Source organism: Ranitomeya variabilis, chromosome 3 (assembly GCF_051348905.1).
Source record: "Ranitomeya variabilis isolate aRanVar5 chromosome 3, aRanVar5.hap1, whole genome shotgun sequence".
Lineage (NCBI taxonomy): Eukaryota > Metazoa > Chordata > Amphibia > Anura > Dendrobatidae > Ranitomeya > Ranitomeya variabilis.
Genome location: NC_135234.1, coordinates 746319706 through 746345117, shown reverse-complemented (window position 1 = coordinate 746345117; position 25412 = coordinate 746319706). Strand labels below are relative to the sequence as shown.

At 43.6% G+C, this 25412-nt stretch overlaps 1 pseudogene; it reads right to left on the bottom strand.

Annotated features, from left to right (window-relative positions):
• Positions 1 to 6454: 6454 nt before the first annotated feature.
• LOC143817793 (CWF19-like protein 2 pseudogene) overlaps positions 6455 to 25412 on the bottom strand; it is a 38824-nt pseudogene continuing 19866 nt past the window's right edge.

The following is a 25412-nucleotide window of genomic DNA, read 5'->3' as shown; positions in this document are numbered from 1 at the left end:
GAGCAGACACTATAAGGGCATAGGTAAACATGATGAAGGAGTAAGATGGGTTAATAGAAAAGCTAGGTCCAAGTAATAAGTGCTTACTCAGCAGACATACACAAAACACCCTGGACTTACAGAAACTATGAAAATTGAAATAATTTGAAAATATAGTTGGAGCGCCCCCACACCGCCGCAGGGCCGAGGGGTACCCGGAGCCGGGCCTCTGAGTCTCTGCTCTGGGGTTGTCACGGTGGCTAGACCCGGTCCGTGGCCCTGTCTGTCAGTGGGGGACGTCCGGTGCAATAAGTGGTGTTGTAACGGTGCAGTTGTGGGGTGCAGGTCGCGGTAAATAACGAGGACACCAGGTTGCAGTCTCTTTACCTCTTTACTGAAGATCTCTGAGTCCTCAGTCCAGAATACGGCTCACCAGGCTGCGCAAGTCCGGCCGGTCCAATGACACTTCCAGAGTTCTCTTCACAGGAGGAAATCTGTGCCTTCCCCCTAGCGCTATGTGTTGTAGTCCTTCCCTGCTGTGCTTACGGAAAGTACCCCACAACTGTTGTGTCTGTTTAAGTTCCCTCACAACTCGACTAGATGATGTTCTGCTAATCCTCTGTCCCTCCCTGAGGTTCGGGTAGGAACAGCACCCGTTTGACGGGTAGGCCTGGAGTTCTTCCGGGACCCTAGAGACGCCCCTCTCCCACAATTGCCTCCCAAGACTTCATAGGTGATTTGAGTTAGACAGCCCGCCTGAGACTGACTGTCCTGCCGCTGTTTGGAGTATTGCTTGAAGCTGAATGTTATTCTACCCCCTCGGCGTTCCGGCCACCGGTAGTGCGCCTCAGTAGGATGTTGCTTCGGTCTTACAGCACGACTCCTACTGGTATTTCTCCTTTGCGTGACCCCGTTTCTCACTCAGCACAATCTATCTCTCTTCTAATCCTTTCTTGGGCACCGCCGCTACCCGGAGCAGGCACGGTCCCGTTACGTTCGTTCTCGTTGCCAAGCCTCTGTCAGGATCCCACCCCTGACAGAGACCCTACTGTATCTTCCCCTACAACACCCTCTGCCACAAGGTGTTGCCTGGTTCCAACCCAGTCAGCTTTCTGATCTAACTTCCTGCCTGACCCCCAGTTTACCCACTATGGTGGGGAGTCACCTAATGAATAGCACCCTTAGCTCCCCCCGGAGGCCCGGCTGTGAAATGTATTGGTGTCTGTGATACCTGATCAGATGAACTCCTTCAGTGCCATCGGACGCACCATAGCTCCCCATAGTGGCGGAGCCACAGTACTGCAACGACCAGGACTCTGGGGCGCTGCATATTTGTAACACTTGTGTGTGTTTGGGAAAGTCACTGCTACCAACATTACAGCTCGTCTTGTAATACAGTGAGACTTGTGTAACTAAAAGGTGCGACTGTTAATCCTAGTTGTTTTCTTTCTTCAATCCGATCATCTGCTGATGGGAACAAGTGGATCACAGTAATGGAAAGTAGTGTATGTGCATCTTTTATATATTTTGTACCCGTGTTTACTATGTACAAGTCTAGATAACGATTTATATAGCCAACTAGCATGGTAACAATAAATATTTCAGAAGTCTGTACCACTAGTCAAAAAAAGGACATAGAGACCTATCATCAAATACATAATAGCAAAATGGAAAAAGATGATACACGGTCGGACAAAATATCATACAAAAATATATAACCTTTATTAAAGTTTGTTTAAAACAAATGCATGGAAGGTGATACAAGCAATGGCGCCACAGCGGAAGACGCTGCAATAAAGAACAGGGGGCGCGTGCACAGGATTACCAGTCCACAGAGATATCATCAAGAAAAAAATTAAACACAATATATTTAAATTAACCTAAAAAACAAACAAAACAAACTAAATATAGCTATAAATGGAATAATCCATTTAAGGTGGGAAACCAAGCTGCTAGCAGTAATCAGAAGAAATCACTACAGGCCGTAGTCATAGGACCGCTAATCAATGTGGATTTCTATATGGTGCACTGTCAATTAAGTATAGGACTACTGGTCTGGAACATGAAGAGTGGATAAACCGCCGCAAAATAGTACCCACCGCAGAGTGGACTGGGGGTCCCAGGAACGCGCCTCCGCCCCAACGCGCGTTTCGGTGATAAAACCTTCGTCAGGGAGCATGCATAATGACTGAGCACAAGGTATAAAAAGGAGAGACCCCGGAAGTACAAGCTACCGTAACCCGGAAGTGATCACACAGCGTTATGGCAACCATAACGCCGGCACACTCCAGAGGAAGCCGAAGGACGCTGAAGAACACAGGGGCCCCATGTGATCAAAAGCGCCCAACCGCGACCACAGAAGTGCGCAGGCGCAAGGACGCCAGACAACTGCACAGCAATAGTACGCATATACAGAATAAATAAATAAAGCAAGCCGCCTCAATGCTAGTATAGCCCTGAATATCCAATAAGACCATCAAGGGTACATATACAAGTATATTGCTCACTTAGCACATATGCAAAGGATATACAGGGAATGAATACATATGGTCATGGCAACATAGCGCGTAGATAAACACAGAGCTGTGGAAGACCGTCATAATACAGAGCACCACAGCTCTGACAGTATAAAATGACAAACATCACAAACCAGAAACAAACAAGATTTCTGGCTCTCACAGACCTGTAACTTCTTCTTTAAGAGTCTCCTCTTTCCTCCACTCATTACCTGTAGTAATGGCACCTGTTTAAACTTGTTATCAGTATAAAAAGACACCTGTGCACACCCTCAAACAGTCTGACTCCAAACTCCACTATGGTGAAGACCAAAGAGCTGTCAAAGGACACCAGAAACAAAATTGTAGCCCTGCACCAGGCTGGGAAGACTGAATCTGCAGTAGCCAACCAGCTTGGAGTGAAGAAATCAACAGTGGGAGCAATAATTAGAAAATGGAAGACATACAAGACCACTGATAATCTCCCTCGATCTGGGGCTCCACGCAAAATCCCACCCCGTGGGGTCAGAATGATCACAAGAACGGTGAGCAAAAATCCCAGAACCACGCGGGGGGACCTAGTGAATAAACTGCAGAGAGCTGGGACCAATGTAACAAGGCCTACCATAAGTAACACACTACGCCACCATGGACTCAGATCCTGCAGTGCCAGACGTGTCCCACTGCTTAAGCCAGTACATGTCCGGGCCCGTCTGAAGTTTGCTAGAGAGCATTTGGATGATCCAGAGGAGTTTTGGGAGAATGTCCTGTGGTCTGATGAAACCAAACTGGAACTGTTTGGTAGAAACACAACTTGTCGTGTTTGATGGATGCAACTCGGTATTCTTTTTCCTCCAAACACCATACCTACTGTAAAGCATGGTGGTGGAAACATCATGCTTTGGGGCTGTTTCTCTGCAAAGGGGCCAGGACGACTGATCCGGGTACATGAAAGAATGAATGGGGCCATGTATCGTGAGATTTTGAGTGCAAACCTCCTTCCATCAGCAAGGGCATTGAAGATGAAACGTGGCTGGGTCTTTCAACATGACAATGATCCAAAGCACACCGCCAGGGCAACGAAGGAGTGGCTTCGTAAGAAGCATTTCAAGGTCCTGGAGTGGCCTAGCCAGTCTCCAGATCTCAACCCTATAGAAAACCTTTGGAGGGAGTTGAAAGTCCGTGTTGCCAATCGAAAAGCCCAAAACATCACTGCTCTAGAGGAGATCTGCATGGAGGAATGGGCCAACATACCAACAACAGTGTGTGGCAACCTTGTGAAGACTTACAGTAAACGTTTGACCTCTGTCATTGCCAACAAAGGATAGATGACAAAGTATTGAGATGAAATTTTGTTTGTGACCAAATACTTATTTTCCACCATAATATGCAAATAAAATGTTAAAAAAAAATCCAGAAAATCACATTGTCTGTTTTTTTTCTCAGTTTATCTCCCATAGTTGAGGTCTACCTATGATGTAAATTACAGACGCCTCTCATCTTCTTAAGTGGTGGAACTTGCACTATTGCTGAATGACTAAATACTTTTTTGCCCCACTGTATGTATATATGCCATGGATGAGGCCACAGTAAAGTGTATCTTTATTTGGGACAAAGGGTAACTCACAGGTCATTGCAGATGATGATGAGAAACATACAATTTGTCATTCCTCCTACACATAGTCACATACCAGGGAGGAAGCCACTCAAGCCAGTGTAATATTGCACCTTTATTTGGGTCACATGGTAACTCCCATGCATTTATTTACAGTCCACAGACTCCACTCTACCTCTCTCCTGTTTGCTTCAATACACTGTTAGTTTTGTGCACTGATACTTTTGTACACTTGATTCACTTTAATATTTAAACTTTGATACTTATAATATACTTTAATAAACTGATAAACTGATGAGGTCCATGGTGTGCCTCTGCTCTGACCCTGCTTGGTGGCCATTCCTACCTCTGGACAGCAGCCCTTCCATGGCGGCATTCCACTGAGTCCTATTGTAAATCCAGATCCCTGTACAGGGGTTAAAGGGTATTGGGATTTCTCTGGAGTCTGCCAGACGGAGAGGCTTGTGCTAAGTTTGTCCTAGGCAGCCTTTTGAGCACGTGACCTCAGGCAGATCTTACAAGACCATCAGAGAATTGTATTTGGATTCCATATACAGAGCTCCTAAATGGTGGCAGAGCAAAATTACCCTACAAACTACACCATTATGGAAACTGCACCACTATGGGAATTTATCTACAGGTTTAGCAATGATTTTTGACTCTATTGGTGGTTTCCACAAACAAGCAGCAGTGGATGTTATGGAGAGAATTGCAAATCTTTAATTGTATTCCTTAGTGCCCCGTACATTGTGCCCAGCTTTTGCTTCTGGAGACATGCGCCCAGTAAATTAGGCGGCTCTCATCACTACAGAAATGCCAAACACATGGATTCTATATGTGATTTAGGCACACAGGGGCTTGGAATGGGGGGCATGCAGAATTTGCTGGATTTCTTTTGGCGGGGCGAGGAGCCATAGCGTTTCTCCAGAGCCTTTCTACTACCAATAACGTGGAAGCCCCTCTTATTAACATTGACAGATGACGAACCTGAGTGGGGACTTTTTTTCTTTTTTTTTTTGGATTGAGTTGAGGCTTTTATTTATGGGGCCGTGCACATGTCAGATTTTTTCCTTGGATACGAAAAATTGCAGCATGCCCAAGTTTGATCTCATAGTGAGTTGCATTGCTGAGTGCAATCAGAATGAGTCTGTAGAAAACATCGGACTGCACTTGGATGTCAGTAGATTGCAGACATTGCAGGCCATCTCCACTATCTGGTTTTAAATTAGAGCAACAAACACCAAATATCACATATAAAAAATGTATACAGATGGATAAATGTATGTATAATATTATGACTAGTCACACTTACAGTGCATGTGCAAAACATGTGAAGAAATCTCAATGTGCACGATTAAGTGTGAATATATCGAATAACCAATCAAATAATTACCACATACAAAGTGCAAAAAAGTACTGGAGGAATTGGATATGGGGGTAATATACTTTTTAAGGGTCGCCAGGTCAAGTATTCGGCACACCCCAAGCTAAAACTTCCTTCGTCAGGGTTTTTTTTCCAAAATGTGTGTGGTTACGGAACCATGTGACCCTTAAAGGTATATTATCACCATTTCTAATTCCTCCAGTACGCTTTTCTTGCACTCTTGCACTTTGTGCATGATTAAGTGTGGATATATCAAATAACAAATCAAACTAGATGGGCATTTCCTGAAGGAAATACATGGTGCTTGAACAGCGCTGCCAGCTTTACAGCAGCACTTACTTATCACACACAGGACGGGGGGCACTTACTTATCACACACAGGACGGGGGGCACTTACTTTTCACACACAGGATGGGGGCACTTATCTTACTTACATACAGACATCCCCCTATATACAGACATCCCCCTATATACAGACACAGTACATTTGCCTAGCTGCCATCTTTGTAAGGTCAGTGCACCTGCGCTGTGGCTTTAATCTATGTCAGTTGGGGGTCATGGAAAGGTCGCCATTAATTCCTATGGGAATTTTTTTTTTTTTAAATTCGATTTTTAAAAAACAAACTACCTACAAATCGGATTGACTCCTAAAATACATAGCACACCTGTCCCCACCGAGGGCTTCGAAACGCTGCCTGAACGGGGTCTCTATGCCGAGTGGTTCGGGCTGCATTAATTGCGGAAAACACGGTGAAGAATAAAATATAAGAAATCGGATTACAATATGTTGCTTGAACTTACAGGGTTCAAGCACCATAATCATTACCACATACGTATTTTTTTTTTTTTAAGTATTTACAAAGTTTATTAAAATTTTAGTTTTTTTTGTTTTCAGATCACACTAAAATAAAAAGATAAAGTGCCCGGTGTATATAGTAAGAAGTAATAATATAACAGTTACAATACATTTATTGCACAGAGGTTACTCTTTTGTTTTTGTGAAATCAAAGGGCTTCCACCACTGTGCAAACTGTAAAACCTTTTTCCTCTGATCGTCAAAGTTCTCTCGCACGGCTTTTCTCCAGACTCTGGGCTCCAGATCCAGCATGCCACCGATGATTTCCTTGCCAAAATAATGTGGGAACTTGTTATGGTCTTCGATAATGTGAGCAAAACCTCCTTGTAGTCCAAAATCCACTGAGAAATAAGGCAAGCCTTTTGGAACAGATCGCCGAACATCCTTTGTAGACATGTCTATTAGCTTCTTATTCATAGACCATTCCTCGTCAGATTCCAGAATTGCTTTCTTGAAATAAATTGGTGCCATATCTCCCACCTCCTTCGGCAGGGGAATACATTCATAGACCAGATGAAAGCGTTTTTTTAAGTTTATGTTAGTTTCCAGAAAGACACAGTCCAGTCCCTTATTGGCAAATAGCCTGACTAATGTTTTACGGAACATCTGAATTTCATTCCATAGGTCTTCATCCAGAAGCGTCGCTGCAGTGTGGTGTTGTAAAGGAACGATCAGACAATGTCCCTCTGTGAGGGAAAGGTGGTTGGGAAGACACAAATATACCTTCACTCCTATAGCAATGATCAGGTGCTTTGGCAGCTCAGCATTATCGAAGCAAAATGGACATTTTTCCATTCTGGCAGCCAGTCTCCGATGCTCGGCCATGGCTTGCCGCCTCTCTCTTTCCTCTTCCTCATTTGCTCGCTCTTTCTTTGCAGCTTTTGAGACAAACATATCGTCCAGGGTGTAGTAATCTGTTGTGAATTTGCTTTTTGGCTCCCTCTAGTGGTTACTAGTTTTTTGACTCTGGTTTTTCTGTCATTCCTTTTTTCCGCACCTGGGTCGTTAGTTAGGGGTGTTGCTATATAAGCTCCCTGGACCTTCAGTTCAATGCCTGGCAACGTAGTTCTCTGAGCTAATCTGCTGTGCTCTTGTCTACTGATCCTGTTCCGGTTATATCAGCTAAGTCTGCTATTTTGCTTTTTGCTATTTGTTTTGTTTTGTATTTTTGTCCAGCTTGTTCCAAATCTGTATCCTGATCTTTGCTGGAAGCTCTAGGGGGCTGGTGTTCTCCCCCCGGACCGTTAGACGGTTCGGGGGTTCTTGAATTTCCAGTGTGGATTTTGATAGGGTTTTTGTTGACCATATAAGTTACCTTTCTTTATTCTGCTATTAGTAAGCGGGCCTCTCTGTGCTAAACCTGGTTCATTTCTGTGTTTGTCATTTCCTCTTACCTCACCGTTATTATTTGTGGGGGGCTTCTATCCTGCTTGGGGTCCCTTTCTCTGGAGGCAAGAGAGGTCTTTGTTTTCTTCTACTAGGGGTAATTAGATTCTCCGGCTGGCGCGTGTCATCTAGAATCAACGTAGGAATGATCCCTGGCTACTTCTAGTGTTGGCGTTAGGAGTAGATATATGGTCAACCCAGTTACCACTGCCCTATGAGCTGGATTTTTGTATCTTGCAGACTTCCACGTTCCTCTGAGACCCTCGCCATTGGGGTCATAACAGTTTGCCAGGCCAGTATTATATGTGTAATGCATTGCAAAAAAGGGATTACAAGAAAGAAGATTCTGAGTTTTTTTTTTCCCTCTCTCATTTTTTTTTTCTTCATCCCCTTTACCTCAGAGTGGCTTAAGCTTGCTGCAGACATGAATGTCCAGACCTTGATTACAAGTGTGGACCAGCTGGCTACTCGTGTGCAGGGCTTACAAGACTATGTTATCAGAAGTCCTAGGTCAGAACCTAAGATACCGATTCCTGAACTGTTTTCCGGAGACAGGTTTAAGTTTAGGAATTTCATGAATAATTGCAAATTGTTTTTGTCCCTGAGACCCTGTTCATCTGGAGACTCCGCTCAGCAAGTAAAGATTGTTATTTCGTTCTTACGGGGCGACCCTCAAGATTGGGCTTTTTCGCTGGCGCCTGGAGATCCGGCATTGGCCGATATTGATGCGTTTTTTCTGGCGCTCGGTTTACTTTATGAGGAACCCAATCTTGAGATTCAGGCAGAAAAGGCCTTGCTGGCTATGTCTCAGGGGCAGGACGAGGCTGAAGTGTACTGCCAAAAATTTCGGAAATGGTCCGTGCTGACACATTGGAACGAGTGTGCACTGGCCGCTAATTTTAGAAATGGCCTTTCTGATGCCATTAAGAATGTTATGGTGGGTTTTCCCATTCCCACAGGTCTGAATGATACTATGGCACTGGCTATTCAAATTGACCGGCGGTTGCGGGAGCGCAAAACCGCAAATTCCCTCATGGTGTTGTCTGAACAGACACCTAATTCGGTGCAATGTGATAGAAAAACCGCAAATTCCCTCATGGTGTTGTCTGAACAGACACCTGATTTAATGCAATGTGATAGAATCCTGTCTAGAAATGAGCGGAAAATTCATAGACGCCGGAATGGCTTGTGTTACTACTGTGGTGATTCTACACATGTTATCTCAGCATGCTCTAAACGTATAGCTAAGGTTGTTAGTCCGGTCACCGTTGGTAATTTGCAACCTAAATTTATTCTGTCTGTAACTTTGATTTGCTCACTGTCATCTTATCCTGTCATGGCGTTTGTGGATTCAGGTGCTGCCCTGAGTCTTATGGATCTCTCATTTGCTAAGCGCTGTGGTTTTGTTCTGGAGCCATTGGAGAATCCTATCCCTCTTAGGGGTATTGATGCTACGCCATTGGCAGAAAATAAACCGCAGTATTGGACACAGGTTACCATGTGCATGACTCCTGAACACCGCGAGGTGATACGTTTTCTTGTTTTACATAAAATGCATGATTTGGTTGTTTTAGGGCTGCCATGGTTACAGACCCATAATCCCGTCCTGGACTGGAAGGCTATGTCAGTGTCAAGTTGGGGCTGTCGTGGTATTCATGGGGATTCCCTGCCTGTGTCTATTGCTTCTTCTACGCCTTCGGAAGTTCCGGAGTATTTGTCTGATTATCAGGATGTCTTTAGCGAGTCCAGGTCCAGTGCATTGCCTCCTCATAGGGACTGTGACTGTGCTATAGATTTGATCCCAGGCAGTAAATTTCCTAAGGGAAGACTGTTTAATCTGTCGGTACCTGAACATACCGCTATGCGTTCGTATATCAAGGAGTCTCTGGAGAAAGGACATATTCGTCCTTCTTCTTCCCCTCTTGGGGCAGGTTTCTTTTTTGTGGCTAAAAAGGACGGATCTTTGAGGCCTTGTATTGATTATCGGCTTTTAAATAAGATCACTGTCAAATTTCAGTATCCTTTGCCGCTGTTGTCTGACTTGTTTGCCCGGATTAAAGGTGCCAAGTGGTTCACCAAGATAGACCTTCGTGGTGCGTACAACCTTGTGCGCATTAAGCAAGGTGATGAATGGAAAACCGCATTCAATACGCCCGAAGGTCATTTTGAGTACTTGGTGATGCCTTTTGGGCTCTCCAATGCGCCTTCAGTTTTTCAGTCCTTTATGCATGACATTTTCCGGAAGTATCTGGATAAATTTTTGATAGTTTATCTGGATGATATTTTGGTTTTTTCTGATAATTGGGACTCGCATGTGGAGCAGGTCAGGTTGGTCTTTAAAATTTTGCGTGAAAATTCTTTGTTTGTCAAGGGCTCAAAGTGTCTCTTTGGTGTACAGAAGGTTCCCTTTTTGGGGTTCATTTTTTCCCCTTCTGCTGTGGAGATGGACCCAGTCAAGGTCCGAGCTATTCTTGATTGGACTCAGCCCTCGTCAGTTAAGAGTCTTCAGAAGTTCTTGGGTTTCGCTAACTTCTACCGTCGTTTTATCGCAAATTTTTCTAGCATTGTGAAACCTTTGACGGATATGACCAAGAAGGGCTCCGATGTAGCTAACTGGGCTCCTGCTGCCGTGGAGGCTTTCCAGGAGTTAAAACGCCGGTTTACTTCGGCGCCTGTTTTGTGCCAGCCCGATATCTCACTTCCCTTTCAGGTTGAGGTGGATGCTTCAGAGATTGGAGCAGGGGCCGTTTTGTCGCAGAGAGGCCCTGGTTGCTCTGTTATGAAACCTTGTGCCTTTTTCTCTAGGAAATTTTCGCCTGCCGAGCGAAATTATGATGTGGGCAATCGGGAGTTGTTGGCCATGAAATGGGCATTTGAGGAGTGGCGTCATTGGCTCGAGGGTGCTAAGCATCGTGTGGTGGTCTTGACTGATCACAAAAATCTGATGTATCTCGAGTCTGCTAAACGCCTTAATCCGAGACAGGCCCGCTGGTCATTGTTTTTCTCCCGCTTTGATTTTGTTGTCTCGTATTTACCTGGTTCAAAGAATGTGAAGGCCGATGCTCTTTCTAGGAGCTTTGTGCCTGATGCTCCTGGAGTCGCTGATCCTGTTGGTATCCTTAAGGATGGAGTTATCTTGTCAGCTATTTCTCCGGATCTGCGACGTGTGTTGCAGAGATTTCAGGCTGATAGGCCTGAGTCTTGTCCACCTGACAGACTGTTTGTCCCGGATAAATGGACCAGCAGAGTCATTTCCGAGGTTCATTCCTCAGTGTTGGCAGGTCACCCGGGAATTTTTGGCACCAGAGATCTGGTGGCCAGGTCCTTTTGGTGGCCTTCCTTGTCAAGGGATGTGCGGTCATTTGTGCAGTCCTGTGGTACTTGTGCTCGAGCTAAGCCTTGCTGTTCTCGTGCCAGCGGGTTGCTCTTGCCCTTGCCTGTCCCGAAGAGACCTTGGACACATATCTCCATGGATTTCATTTCTGATCTTCCGGTGTCTCAGGGCATGTCTGTCATCTGGGTGATATGTGATCGCTTCTCCAAGATGGTCCATTTGGTTCCTTTGCCTAAGCTGCCTTCCTCTTCCGATCTGGTTCCTGTGTTTTTCCAGAACGTGGTTCGTTTGCACGGCAACCCTGAGAATATTGTGTCAGACAGAGGATCCCAGTTCGTTTCTAGGTTCTGGCGATCCTTTTGTAATAGGATGGGCATTGATTTGTCGTTTTCATCTGCGTTCCATCCTCAGACTAATGGACAGACGGAGCGAACCAACCAGACTTTGGAGGCTTATTTGAGGTGCTTTGTCTCTGCTGATCAGGACGATTGGGTGACATTCTTGCTGTTGGCTGAGTTTGCCCTTAATAATCGGGCTAGTTCCGCCACCTTGGTTTCGCCTTTTTTCTGCAACTCTGGTTTCCATCCTCGCTTTTCTTCGGGTCATGTGGAGCCTTCTGACTGTCCTGGGGTGGATTCTGTGGTGGATAGGTTGCAGCGGATCTGGAATCATGTGGTGGACAACTTGAAGTTGTCACAGGAGAGGGCTCAGCGCTTTGCCAACCGCCGCCGCGGTGTGGGTCCCCGACTACGCGTTGGGGATTTGGTGTGGCTTTCTTCTCGCTTTATTCCTATGAAGGTCTCCTCTCCAAAATTTAAACCTCGCTTCATTGGTCCTTACAAGATATTGGAAATCCTTAATCCTGTATCTTTTCGTCTGGATCTTCCTGTGTCGTTTGCTATTCACAATGTATTTCATAGGTCCTTGTTGCGGCGGTACGTTGTGCCTGTAGTTCCTTCTGCTGAGCCGCCTGCTCCGGTGTTGGTTGAGGGCGAGTTGGAGTACGTGGTGGAGAAGATCTTGGATTCGCGCCTCTCCAGGCGGAGGCTTCAGTACCTGGTCAAGTGGAAGGGCTATGGTCAGGAGGATAATTCCTGGGTGGTCGCCTCCGATGTTCATGCGGCCGATTTAGTTCGTGCCTTTCATGCCGCTCATCCTGATCGCCCTGGTGGTCGTGGTGAGGGTTCGGTGACCCCTCACTAAGGGGGGGTACTGTTGTGAATTTGCTTTTTGGCTCCCTCTAGTGGTTGCTAGTTTTTTGACTCTGGTTTTTCTGTCATTCCTTTTATCCTCACCTGGGTCGTTAGTTAGGGGTGTTGCTATATTAGCTCCCTGGACCTTCAGTTCTATGCCTGGCAACGTAGTTATCAGAGCTAATCTGCTGTGCTCTTGTCTACTGATCCTGGTCCCGGTTATATCAGCTAAGTCCGCTATTTTGCTTTTTGCTATTTGTTTTGTTTTGTATTTTTGTCCAGCTTGTTCCAAATCTGTATCCTGATCTTTGCTGGAAGCTCTAGGGGGCTGGTGTTCTCCCCCCGGACCGTTAGACGGTTCGGGGGTTCTTGAATTTCCAGTGTGGATTTTGATAGGGTTTTTGTTGACCATATAAGTTACCTTTCTTTATTCTGCTATTAGTAAGCGGGCCTCTCTGTGCTAAACCTGGTTCATTTCTGTGTTTGTCATTTCCTCTTACCTCACCGTTATTATTTGTGGGGGGCTTCTATCCTTCTTTGGGGTCCCTTTCTCTGGAGGCAAGAGAGGTCTTTGTTTTCTTCTACTAGGGGTAGTTAGATTCTCCGGCTGGCGCGTGTCATCTAGAATCAACGTAGGAATGATCCCCGGCTATTTCTAGTGTTGGCGTTAGGAGTAGATATATGGTCAACCCAGTTACCACTGCCCTATGAGCTGGATTTTTGTATCTAGCAGACTTCCACGTTCCTCTGAGACCCTCGCCATTGGGGTCATAACACCACGGCCAGCCTTAGCCTGAATGGTGCCTTGTGTGAAACTGCTCTTTGGTGCCTTCATCCTATTGATTTTTTTATGTTTTACCTGGTTTTCCATATCATTAACAAGGACAGGAGACCCCTTTTTTTAGGAACCTAAGAAAATTGATTTTTGATTGCCCCCAAACATGAAGTTTGGATTTTAGCCTCTTCCATCTAGATGAAATAAGACACAATATTGTAAAGTTTAAAGACTTAATTTATCAAACCATAAGCGGAATCAGACACAGGACATTTCAGAATAATATAACAAAATATAGTTGTGTAAAATCAAAAACTCTTATTATTTGAGCAGCACCACATTGTAGACAGTCTGGCCAAGGAGGAAAAAATAGTTGGCACTCCGTGATGCAGTAAAACAATCCATTCTTTATTCAATGCAAGTAGTAAATGGATGCAGGGGAGGAGGTGCAGTGGAGGACAACACTCCACTATATAAGATATGACAGATGTCCTGTGTCAGCCATGAAGGTAGATTCATCCTCTGTCCTGACGCGTTTCTCCCCCATTAGATTTTGCTAGTGTTCACAATGGGCCAACAGAGCTACAGTGGGATAACAATCTGCCCTCCTCAGAAGTTCTGAGCACAGGACATCTGTCTTATATACATCTGCAGCTAAGTTTTAACCTGAGCTATTGCTTGTCAAGCACACTTGCACTTTATTGTTGAAATATTTTTCTGTATTTTGTCCTTCATTTGAGGGACCTAAAGGCCACTCTCATAATGGTCACCTTATAACTGACACCATAGCCGTCCATTATACTGTTAGCCTGACACTCGTACATCTTTGAGTCTCCCTTTGTAACATTTGTGGTCTTCCTATGTCACCATATATTGTGAGTTAGTCAGTGTAAGAACCTTTTATAGATAAAGTATACACCTAAGTACATGCTTCTGAGACCGTATTAATTGAGTGGATGTCGGTCCATGATATCTATACAGCATAATATCTGGATGCTAGTTACATAGTTTATACTAGTCCGTTAAAATCAAACTGCTATTGCTATATTTCCTCTTCTTGACAGCCTATATATAAAGTATTATCAAGCTTATATACACTTCAGTGGTCTAGTGTGTTTGAATCTTCACAAATGCATTTGATCCATTTGGATCCTCTTGCATCTGTCGCTCTGTTCTCCTTATGTGAGGGTATGCCAGGGCCATGGTCGTGGCTGAGAGTATGTGCTGTAATGCGCCCTGGTCTCCCATCACAAGAATATAATGTCCCATCTGCAGCATACCTTCTGCTTCACCTTCTGCATCGTCGGGGTCCCATCGAGCTGGCTGAAGTTCTGCTGCTGGCATTGTTGCATATAACGACAGTCCATTTAAAACTGTACTTTCCTCTGTTCACTGCACATCCTTTTCATATACAGCATCAGCATAGAGTTCCATACAGTTAACATTCTCTACTTTCCCTGCACTTCTTTCTAGGTTCTTCAGTACGTGCCTGGGTCGTACCGCCTCTTGCGGTAACGCAGCATACTCCATGTCAAGAGTCTACGCTTGGGGGTTCCCTCGTCTGTTTTGGATCGGATCTGAGGGAATCTGACCATGGGATGATCTTCCACATGATGAGCGACCTGCATCCCCGTACTGCTTAGGACCTCTTCTCTTGCTTCTGCTCCACACTGCTGTCGCACAGCTGCTTCATCTGAGCTTCTGTCCATCTGGACTCTGGATGGCTGGGTACTTTGCTCTAACATTGCAGAACTATCCGCCCTACATGGGCACCCGGGCCGTACATACTGTACGTACATACATAGCAGTAAAGCATTATACTCTAAGGGGGTAGAAACGTGGAAGAGCTTCTGCACCCCCTTACATTTATAGATTTAGGGATTGAAGGGACAGCTGTTGTGAATTAGACTTTTTTGGCTCCCTCTTGTGGTTACTAGTGATATGACTCTGGGATTTCCTTCCCTCAGTTTGCACCCAGCTGGGTCGTTACTTCAGGGGTGTCGCTATATTAACCTCCTGGAACCTTAGTCCAGTGCCTGGCATCGGTGTTATCAGACACATTCTGTTTGCTCCTGTTTGCTGGTCCTGGTTCGTGCTAAATTAAGCTAAGTCTTGCTTCTTTGTTTTTTGGGTTATTTGTTTGCTATCATTTTTGTCCAGCTTGTACTAAATGTGATTCCTGACCTTGCTGGAAGCTCTAGGGGGCTGGTGTTCTCCCCCCGGGCCGTTAGACGGTTCGGGGGTTCTTGAATTTCCAGTGTGGATATTTTTGATAGGATTTTTTGCTGACCATATAAGTTATCTTTCTATATTCTGCTATTAGCTAGTGGGCCTCTCTTTGCTAAATTCCTAGCTCATTCTTATGTTTGTCTTTTCCTCTTACCTCACCGTTATTATTTGTGGGGGGCTTCTATCCAACTTTTTGGGGTATTTCCTCTGGAGGCAAGAAAGGTCTTTCTTTTCCCTTCTAGGGGTAGTTAGCTCTCCGGCTGGCGCAAGACGTCTGGGATCAACGTAGGAACGTTCCCCGGCTGCTGGTATTTGTGGTGCTAGGATTAGTTATATGGTCAGCCCAGTTACCACTGCCCTATGAGCTGGTTTTCTGTATTTACAGACTTAGCATTATTCCTGAGACCCTCTGCCATTGGGGTCATAACAGACAGCCCTCGAGGAGCGGGGGTGCCACATCGCAAAATTAGGGTGCCAACCTCTGCTGTTAGGCTGTCACAATCAAGGGCCTACCAGTGGGAGCGTTAGGCTTACTTTACCACCTCCCAGAGACTGCTGCCTTGAATTCCCTTGTTTATCCCTATAGGGGTGTTTCATAGCTATTCTGTAATTTTTTTTTTTTATTATTTTGATATTTAAATAGTTATTTTTTAAGGAGTTGGTTTTCTTTGGGTTTGTGGTTGGTACACACTACCTCTCTTTGAACTCATTCTTAATGTTTTTTTGATATTACATACCCAGTATTTCCCTTATTACTTATTCATGGTCCCCCGAAGTGATATCACTAATACAAAGATAAGCAATAGCTACTGGACATATACTAAATAAATTAATAATGTCAAATATGTATTTTTTTAACTTATTACACTACTAAATGAATTATTTGAATATTATGCATTAAAGATTGTTTTATGCACCTGTTAGACAGGGGTAATATTTAGTGGGGTCTTACCCTTAAGATCTTTATGTAGAATCTGCTGAGTTTTGCGGTGCTAGTTAATGCTAATTAACAAAAACTACTGGATCTTTAAAAGGGGGTTTATTACAAACAAGGTAATTACAATGACACACATAAGGGAAGTCTGAGGGTATGTTTCCACGGTCAGGAAACGCTGCTTGTTTGACGCTGCGCAGAGCTGCAGCGTCAAACAAGCAACGTCCAGATGTTCCAGCATAGTGGAGGGGATTTTATGAAATCCCGTCTCCACTATGCGTGGAAAGCCGCATGCGGCGGCCCTGCGACTCCGGACATGCTGCGCGTCTTTTCAGATCGCAGCATGTCCGTACACCTTGCGGGGACGCAGCGTCCCCGCAAGGCATATCACAGGGCGCTATGGGAGAGAGCGATCATCCCGGATGTGAAGAGTTAACACATCCGGCATGATTGCGTCCCAGAAAGGGGGCGGGGCTTAGCGCCGAGCGGCTTCGCCGCTGCGGCGATACCGCCGGCCATCCTGACCGTGGAAACATACCCTAACTAAGGGACAAGGGTACAATTAAAGGGAAGAGGTAATAGGAGAGGGTAGAGGAAACTGGGATGTGGGAAGGAGAGATACATAACTGATCCTTACATATATATTAAACCAATACTCCACACCCACATACAAGCCATGACTCCACCCTTGCTTATGGTATCTTCTGTGGCAAATGTCCAATCGTCTTCTGGCAATGTGAACACTCTCATTGGCTGCAGTAGTCATCACCTTCCTGCAGATAGCATCCTCGTACTTGGGAAGAAAGTTCTTGTGTAGGACAGGTTCAACTCCATTTGGGCTGGCTCCAATATGTCCATTCAAAGAACAATGGTTTATCGCTAAAACACCACAGGCATTGTGTGTCAATATACATATCCATAGGCCGAAGACAGGATGTCTATCTCAGGACCACTGGCTTATAATGGAAACCCACAGGAGTTGTGTACATATGTAGATAACAATAGGTCACAAACAGGATAGAGGCTATTCATTCAAGATTTCCACAGTGTATACCTGTGTCCTCCATTAGGCTTTAGGGCCAATAGTCATTTCGTATGTAGATGCACCTCTGCCTTATCACTAAAACAAAGGACATCACACAAAAGAACACTGGCCTGACTGCAAAATAGGTTTACTTGTATCTGGTTTATCTCATCAACAGAGTCCTGGAAATATTCAGCACTCATAAATTCAATATATCTCAGTGATTTCTATGATACGTGCATTGTCCATGTTGTCTCCAGCTTACACCCCTTTGTGTCTGAAGGACACATAACTGTTAAGAGGCTACCATTCCATAATCCTCTTCACCACTGTAGTCAATTCTTCTTAGGGCAAGGAGTCTTGACACATCCACTCACCAGCTGCCAACATTCACTCCCAAAAAAATTTACTTTGTTATAGCTTGATTTCTATTCCCACTAGGATTTTCCTATTTTGTTTCATTCTGGAATCAGTCTTTCCTACTGTGCCCTCTTCTGTCACAGTTCTCACATGCTACGATTTCCTCTAGCTCAATGGGACTTTGTACATTTGTGTCACATGATGCAATTTTAACAGCGGTTTGTTCTTTCACATTTAAGATCTGAATCGTCTTATATAAGTAACAGGTTACATAGCACATGTATATTTAGTAGTAGGGACAAAATTGGAGAAATATTGAGTAGTTCAAAAATCAGATGGATTAAATAATTCAGATTGCCGTTTGCTGCATTTGAATGACAAAATATTACCTCCCACCAAGCATTGTTTTCCAATAGATGGGTAACCTCATTTAATTCATTTTGATCATGTTTGCTAGTCATACTTTGAGACAATCCCCTTCTGCTTTGAATATATCTAATACATTCAGAACATGAATAGTTTACAACAATATATCACATGCGACTCATGCTGCTAATGTAGACTCTGCTGCTGCACACGGTATCAATAGATAAGGGGTATCCAATGCCCGGTTAAAACATGGCCTTCCATGAGTGTTTAGATACAGGTTAATCCATGTCAAGATGTTCCATAAAAGTTGTTTATGAATCAAATTTGCCATCAAATCATAGCTCATCCAGGATTCAAATTTATGCTCCATAATAGATCCTGGAAATAAAGAATAAGAGCAGTATCAGATTCTTAGCAGTTGTAATCTATATATTGTTTATTTTCCAAGAATCAAAAAATAAATAAATTACTTGGAAAAATAAATTCCAAAAATAAAATTTTAGTAACAAAAATTCTAACACCATTGCATTTATGGTATTGCAGGGTAATTGTTACACTTGCGTCCCTTTGATACCAAAACTTGGTATCAAACAAAGAAAGGGAGAAAAAAAATAGAATTTAAATGTGAGGTAAGAAAATATTCAAAATAATGATTAGGGATGTTAAAAAATTCTGAGCAGCAAGAATATTTAAAAGAAGAAAAAATACTATGATTCAATGCATTGCACAGGAAGACATAAAACAAACAAAACAATTAGGGCAACTCAACTTTATCTGTCTCATGATGACTAAAGATGAACAAAGTGGTCAAGCTGGATCTGCAGATTTCACATAGTGCCAACTAGTGCAAAGCTGAGGTTTCTATCATGTAAATGAACCATTCACAACTTCAGGTCCTGATTGAAGACTATTACCTGTGAAACAAGATAAAGAGCATACATACACAACAAACAATCACGCATTAGGTAAATACAATACACAGTCATCACAATGGGACGACTACTCCTTGAATTGTTTGCAAACAATTACTTAAACCTTTAACTTTGAGCTCATTGTCTAAACCAGAGGTGTCAAACTGCATTCCTGGAGGGCTGCAAACAGGTCATGTTTTCAGGATTTCCTCTTATTGCACAGGTGATAATTTAATCACCTGCACAGAATGATTCCAGCACCTTGTGCAATGCTAAGGAAATCTTGAAAACACGCATGGTTTGAGGCCCTCGAAGAATGCAGTTTGACACCCCTGGTCTAAACCATGTGGATTTAAAGATGGCCTTATGAATGCATTCATATAGTTAATTATTACAGAGAAATAACCTGTTTCATCTATGGATACAGTGCTGTATATGACCTGTTGAACAAAACACACTGGTTAATCTCCTTGCTTTAATATCACGCGATACATGGTCTCCAGTCTAAAAAGAAACAGACATAGCTGAAACACAAATTCAAACCATACACAAAACATAACTTTATCCCTTTATCCTGTCCATTATCCGTATGCTAATTGATTCACATCTAACATGGCAGTCAAAGTATCTGTTTACCCAACCATATTGGCAAATGGTGCTGGGCAGTTCAGCAACAGTGGTAGGGCAATTTGTGACCAACTCCAAAATAACCAGAATGGTAGAGATACCCATGGATCGATCATAGGGATATTAGCGCCTTCCTTTTGTTGTTTATTATGACATCTCCTGACTTTTTTCTGTCTTGGTTTTGTCATTTGGGCTCCGCAATGTTTCTGGTTTTGGTGCATTTGTATCAGGGTCAGTTTCTACATTACTTACAGTATCTCCTCACATGTCTCTATGAACTGTGTGATAGGAGATACTTTCCTCTTCCGCCTCAACACTATCAATTTCTTGGTGCAATGAATGACTTTTTCTTTCTGGGTAAATGTTAGGTATATTACAATACTGTTTAATGTGTCCTTGTTGACCACATTTATAACAATACCTAACATATCCTCGCCTCCTGGGTCTGTATACAGCAGATACATTTTCTGACAGTCCATATTGCTCTTTAGACTCATTACACCAGTCCCTAAGTATATTCACAAAGTTCTCATAGGAGCTAGTATTCCTTAAGGTACCTTCACACATAACGATATCGTTGCAACGTCACGCTTTTTGTGACGTAGCAACGATCCCGCTAACGATCTCGTTATAGTGTGACAGCGACCAATGATCAGGCCCCTGCTGGGAGATTGTTGGTCGTAGGTAATGATCAGGACCTTTATTTGGTCGCAGTTCACCCGCTGTCATCGGCTGGATCGGCGTGTTTGACACTTGTAACCAGGGTAAACATCGGGTTACTACCATTGTAAAAGTAAAAAAAACCACTACATACTCACCTTCTGATGTCTGTCACGTCCCCCCGGTGTCCCTGCACTGACTGTCAGCACCGGCCGGCCGTAAAGCAGAGCACAGCAGTGACGTCACCGCTGTTACTGCCGGCGCCGCTGACACATTCAGTGCAGGGAAAGCTCTCTGCAGCAGTGCGTGGACGCCAGGGGACGTGACAGACATCAGAAGGTGAGTTTTAGTGTTTTTTTTTTTTTTACTTTTACAATGGTAACCAGGGTAAATATCGGCCCTGCACTTAGTAACCCGATGTTTACCCTGGTTACCCGGGTGCTGCAGGGAACTTCGGCATCGTTGAAGACAGTTTCAACGATGCCGAAGTCGTTCCCCTGATCGTTGGTCGCTGGAGAGAGCTGTCTGTGTGACAGCTCCCCAGCGACCACACAACGACTTACCAACGATCACGGCCAGGTCGTATCTCTGGTCGTGATGTTTGGTAAGTTGTTTAGTGTAACGGTACCTTTAGAGTCATTCTTGTGGTGTAATCTTGATTTGCCATTGAACATTGGAAATGTCTCAGGATGATGCTAATTTCCTGACAGTTGTAAACAGTCCTATATAGGGACAGATAACTATTACAAAAGAACAATGGATCATCATATCGCCTGAATCTGGTCATTGCTAGGGCATTTTCACCTCTAATGTCTCGTACACCTATGATGCGTTGTAATTCCTTTCTTCTAATCTCTGCACCATTACAACCATCACCCATTTGTTCTGTTTTTAGTTGTGTTGCAATTGGCCCTGGAAGCCAAACTTGTAATAGAGACCAAGCATTTTTATTGTTCAGATTATACTGTTGGACAACATGTTTAAATCTATTGGACAGAATGACTGGAAAAATGTGACTCAAATTTATCAAGAAGTTGACACAGATGGAGCTTCTCAGAAATAGTGAGCAATGGAGAATTATCAATCAATGGAGATCTATATCCAGCATCCATTGTACCCTCATTAGAAAGCGTACATACATTGACTGTCTCAGTGCTGCATTTCTCTGACGTAAGAGACTGTATACATCGCTCTTTGCTATGCAATTGACAATTAGCTTTATCCAGTTGACTCTCCAGTGTTGCAATTAACTTCTCCATTTGACTATTTTTCATTTCTAAAGAATAAACCTGAGCTGCATGTGAAGTGAGGCTCAGTCTACACTCCTTCAATTGTTCCTCCAACTGTCTATTTCTCACAGCTAATTCATTTACATCTGATTGCAAATCATGCATTTTACTAGCTGTATTATCAGAAATTCCAATAACAGAATCACTAATTTTGTCTATATTCTCCTTGACTTGTAGCCTTTGCATCAAATAATTTGCTTCTTTCAATTCAGCCAACTCTTTCATCTTCAGCAACACTGAAATTTTATTGCTTAACTTTTCCTTTTTCAAAATCTTGCTCAGCACTTTACTATTAAACTTATTATTAAATATTTTACATTGGGCTATCAAGTCATTGTACTGGACTTCCAAAGATTTATCGACACTGACATGGTAAACAGCAGGGCGTACTTCTTCACAAACTTTTCCACAAACTCCATTTTCAGCAACACACTGCAAACACTTTACAAAACTAAATTACAAAGTGAAAGAACTAAAAACTAGACCTTAGGGTACTGTCACACCGTGCAATTTTCATCGCTACGATGGCACGATCCGTGATGTCGCAGCGTCGTATGAGTATCGCTCCAGCGTCGTAGACTGCGGTCACACTTCGCAATCACGGCGCTGGAGCGATGCCGAGGTTCGCTGGTAACCAGGGTAAACATCGGGTTACTAAGCGCAGGGCCGCGCTTAGTAACCCGATGTTTACCGTGGTTACCAGCGTAAAAGTTAAAAAAAACAAACCGTACATACTCACCATCTGATGTCCGTCAGGTCCCTTGCCGTCTTCTTCCTGCTCTGACTGAGTGCAGCCGTACAGTGAGAGCAGAGCGCAGCGGTGACGTCACCGCTGTGATCTGCTCTCACTTTCCGGCCGGCGCTCAGTCAGAGAGGGAAGCAGACGGCAAGGGACCTGACGGACATCAGATGGTGAGTATGTACGGTTTGTTTTTTTTTACTTTTACGCTGGTAACCACGGTAAACATCGGGTTACTAAGCACGGCCCTGCGCTTAGTAACCCGATGTTTACCCTGGTTACCAGCGAACGCATCGCTGGATCGCTGTCACACACAACGATCCAGCGATGACAGCGGGAGATCCAGCGACGAAAGAAAGTTTCAAACGATCTGCTACGACGTACGATTCTCAGCAGGGTCCCTGATCGCTGCTGCGTGTCAGACACTGCGATATCGTAACGATATCGCTAGAACGTCACGAATCGTACCGTCGTAGCGTTCAAAATTGCACTGTGTGACAGTACCCTTACCCTACAATCTTCCCAAAAGTCTACACTCTTTGCTCCAATACTCCTACACTTAGAAAACACAGATCCAATTCTAATATAAAATACTGTCCTATCTACAAAAGATATTTCCCTTTTGCTAAATGCATCCAACCACAAACTGTCAATACAACACACACAAGCACACAAAATAATCTACAAGGAAATTCTTTACTCACCAATATTTTCTTTTAAATCAAGATCCAGACTCCTCGATTCTTTGGTTCCCACACTTTTTCCAAATGTGAAATAAAGCAGATTAATTTCTTGCGGATTCTCTGTGGAATTTAATCAGTCCCGTCTGGGGGTGCCAAATGTGGAATCTGCTGAGTCTTGGGGGTGCCAGTTAATACTTAAGGTACCTTCACACTAAGCGACGCTGCAGCGATAGACAACGATGCCGATCGCTGCAGCGTCGCTGTGTGGTCGCTGGAGAGCTGTCACACAGACCGCTCTCCAGCGACCAACGATGCCGAGGTCCCCGGGTAACCAGGGTAAACATCGGGTTACGAAGCGCAGGGCCGCGCTTAGTAACCCGATGTTTACCCTGGTTACCAGTGTAAAATGTAAAAAAACAAACAGTACATACCTTCGCGTCCCCCGGCGTCCGCTTCCTGCACTGACTGTGAGCGCCGGCCCTAACAGCAGAGCGGTGACGTCACCGCTGTGCTGTGCTTTCACTTTACGGCCGGCGCTCAGTCAGTGCAGGAAGCAGACGCCGGGGGACGCAAAGGTGAGTATGTACTGTTTGATTTTTACACTGGTAACCAGGGTAAACATCGGTTACTAAGCGCGGCCCTGCGCTTAGTAACCCGATATTTACCCTGGTTACCAGTGTAAAACATCGCTGGTATCGTTGCTTTTGGTGTCAAACACAACGATACACGGCGATCTGACGACCAAATAAAGTTCTGGACTTTAACCAACGACCAGCGATATCACAGCAGGATCCTGATCGCTGCTGCGTGTCAAACTAAACGATATCGCTAGCCAGGACGCTGCAACGTCACGGATCGCTAGCGATATCGTTTAGTGTGAAGGTACCTTAATTAACAAGAATTACTGGATCTTTAAAAGGGGATTTATTGCAAACAAGGTATTTACAATGACATACATAAGGGAAGTCTAACTAAGGAACAAGGCTGATTTATATGGTTATAATCTTCCCAGGTAATATAATCTCTATGTACATTTGAAATTCTAAATCATAGCAAATAGACATAAAAAAGCACAAATAGAAAAATTGGGTGCAAACGAAACAATGCAAAAAACAGTCACAAAGGCAGTGATGAATGTGGGCCAAACTGGTAAATTGTAACGTGACTGATATTGCAAAGTGAAAAAACACATGTTGGTCTTGCGTCAGCCTGTGATAATATAAGAATTGGGCATTTTTAAAGTAAATGCCAAAAATTAGACCACTCCGTTTATTAGTGATGCTTCTATATTTCTTGTCAAATATAATCTGACAGGTGCCGCACTCCTAAAAAGAAAAACTATATCAAAGTTTGTAAGTCCCCCCCCCCCCCCACCGTGATCGCCTCTACAATATCGGACCATCTGTCAGAGTCGGTGCTCCTCTCCGTCCTCACATTTATTTGGATTTAATTGTGAGATTCCCAATTTAGTTCATTGGCAGACCCTTCTTTTAGGTAGTGATATTCCCACCCTGTTACTGTGTAATGGAATTCCTATTGTTTTTTTTATCTATATGACCGATAATACTATTTCCAAAAATTCTATTTCCACCTCTTATAGATCTCAAGTGTAAAGTATAGATTTCATTTTTTACTAACTGTATAAAAGACACAATATTGTAAAGTTTTTAAAGGCTTCATTGATCAAGCACGAGTCAGACACGGGACATTTCAGAATGATGGAGCAGAGCAATTCATTACAATAATATACCACGATCTGTATTTAGTAATAAAGACCATTATAATTCTTACAGAATAATAGAACGTTATTGTACAAGTATCATAACTGAGGAGAACTATAAGTCATAAATAGCCAAAAAATTATTTAAAATAATCTAAATTTTATTGAAAAATTGTTTACATATAACATTAAAATAATATACCATATTCAATACATAAATGTGATAAATCCATAGGTGCATCCAAAATCCAAGGTACACAGAACAGGATACTGCTAAATGTGTCTAGATATACCATGTAACAAAGTGCATCTGTATTGCTGCTATCAGATCTGACCACACATGTATGGGCTGTGACACTCTAACTATGGTAAGATCAATGCATTTCATGCATGTAACTTAGCCACAAGCCCAGTAATAGTCAGATTATGATGTGCACACAAATAAATTAGACATAATTACCCATGGTAGTGCAGCAGATCCAATTCTAGTGCCAAGGGTTACCCCAACGCGCGTTTCGCGTGCTAATAATAGCCTCGCTTCCTCAGGGGGCGTGGCTTAATCTGTGTCTTGGTCCCATATAAATACTAAGCCGTTCCGGTCACAAGACCTTACGGCAACCTATCCGTGCTCAATTGTAGTGCGCAAGCGCTAACATAGCGTTCTGCAGCCATGGAAACCCATGACCAGAACAGCCCTAGGTGTACAATAATGTATATATATCTGATGTACATGTATGTAAATTCAGTGTGCTAACGCTATAGTAAACCATAGCGCCAAGGCGCCGCTAATGTGCGTTTCTAATAATAATAAGTGTGTGTCATATCCTGCTGTGATTACGCAGGTCTTGCA